Genomic DNA, 2,276 nt, shown 5'->3' on the forward strand with positions numbered 1-2,276 from the left:
CTTCTTCTAAAAAAATTTTTTTAAGTTTCTAATTTAATGAAGCAGACCCTTAATCATTACTTCTCTTTGCATTTAATACCATAGGTATACAAATTTGACATGAATCAATTGTGCAAGTTTTTTTTTCCATAATCAGCTTGACTAAATTTATACTAGGTCTGAAAGTAAAATAACATTGTTCTTGAACTGTTGTGACCACAGGATGGAACTAGAGATAGTTATGCTAAGTGACATAATCCAGGCAAAGAAAGGAAAGTGCCACGTGGCTTCACTCAAAAAATCTAAAGAATCTTAAAAAGTAGATCTCATAGGAGTATAATTAAGAATAGAATGATGGTTACCAGATACTGGTGGGAGAAAGTGGGGGGCAAGAATTAGGAAAAGTTGATCAATGAGTACTAAATTACAGTTTATAGGAACAACTTATGGTGTATGATTTCACAACAGAGTGACTATAAATAACAATTACATAGTGCATATTTAGAAAACAAGAAGAAAGGATTTTGAATGCTTTCAACACAAAGGATGAATGTTTGAGGAAACAGAGATGTTTATCCTGATTTGAACAAGATACAAAGTAAACATATATTGAAACATCACATTACCCCATAGATAAGTATGATTTTTTTATGCTTTTGCAATATATCAGTTAAGAAAATACCTTTATATTTGAAACAGCCTTCAGAGAGCCAAGAAAGTCTCTCGGTTCTGTTGTCAACATTAGCAAGTCGGTATTAAAAAGTGGAACTGCACTCCAAGAGAACAGTACATAATATAATATCAGCATGACCCCCAAGAACTTCTAATATATTAGAATGCCACATATTTATCACTAGTTTATGTCTTATTCCTGTTCATCTTATTATATTTCTCTTACTGAAATGAAATCTTCCTTATATCTGTTTTTACAAGAGTTATCTCTAATGTGAAGAGACTAAAATAGACATTTAAAAACTTACAGTTTAAAAATCATGTAATGAAATCTCTTGAGGACTTAAAAGAGAGCTTTGCAAGTTTTACCATTCCCAGAAGAGTTGAGTTGGGTCTATAATAGATGAAGAAATCTTATTAATGCTGTCAGGATTTTGCTCACATCAACAGAACACCATAAAAATGATGTTTTATGGCTGAAGCTACTAACCAAAACCTGTGAAAATGTATCTCATGTGTGAGAGCGAGCCATCCAAATTAGCTCAGGAAAAATGATGCATTAGGCACATCATCCTGAATTCTGGCTTGAGCCTAACAATTCACTCAAGCATTCCAAATGTGTGTTCATTTGTTCATTGGGGTTTCATGTGGTGTTCAAATTCAGAACAACTTCAAGTTCAAGAACACAGAGAGAATAACTTTCTACATTACCTTAGTTTTAAAAAGCATTTGGCTTTCAAGTAAATGATAATTAAACACAATTTAACAATGGAAACTTATGTCTAAAATATTGAGGATTGCTCACTCCGTTCTGAAGGCTTCTCTCTCCAGGGAAAGTCGATTGGGCCCTCCACACCTTGACTCCCCCAGCCTCACTTGTCCTCCAATTACCCCCTCCGGTCTCTCCTCCTAGCCTGGGTCCTTTCCCATTCCTTGTCTTGGCACCCCAGACACGTGGGGAATCACCACTGCTTCTTCCTGATCCTGTGCATCCAGAGCAATTCAGTTCCTTCTTAGGTCCCCAGGAGCCCTGCTTCCGGGCCTGGCCCCGCCCTCACCTCCCTCTGCCTCCCTGGGTCTGCACAACCTGCCACCCTCTTTCCTGGATGCTGGGGCTGACCTTTACCCTTCCTGGTCCTTTGCATCCAGACCAACCCAGCTCCTCAGTGCAGTCCCCAGGGGACCTTGGGGCCTCCTCCCACTCCCATATTCCTTTGCATCTATGGATGGCATGGCCACCAGCTGCCCTACACCAGCATCTTTCCTGGGCCAGGCTCCCAGGGCAGTCCAACCCCCAAATTCCTGAATACAACATCTTTCCTGGAGAGATCCAGACATCAGGAGAAAGCCTGAGAGCATCTGATCCTCCTCTGACTTGGGCCTCTGTGGGAACTCCTGAAGACAAAGGCAATCTGGCCACTCCAATATAAAACCAAAAGAGAGAACTGGAAGCTTAGAGGAACCAGCCTTTCATGCCCCAAGAGTAAACCACAAAGACACATAAAGAAAAAAAAAAAAATCAGACCTAAATTTGAAGGCTTGATTCTCACACAAGAATCAGAAACTACAAAAGAAATTCACATGTCAAAATCACAGAGAAAAAAATAATAAAATGAAAAACCAAA

This window comes from Nannospalax galili, unplaced genomic scaffold, assembly GCF_000622305.1.
Source record: "Nannospalax galili isolate Female #2095 unplaced genomic scaffold, S.galili_v1.0 scaffold155, whole genome shotgun sequence".
NCBI classification, from domain to species: domain Eukaryota; kingdom Metazoa; phylum Chordata; class Mammalia; order Rodentia; family Spalacidae; genus Nannospalax; species Nannospalax galili.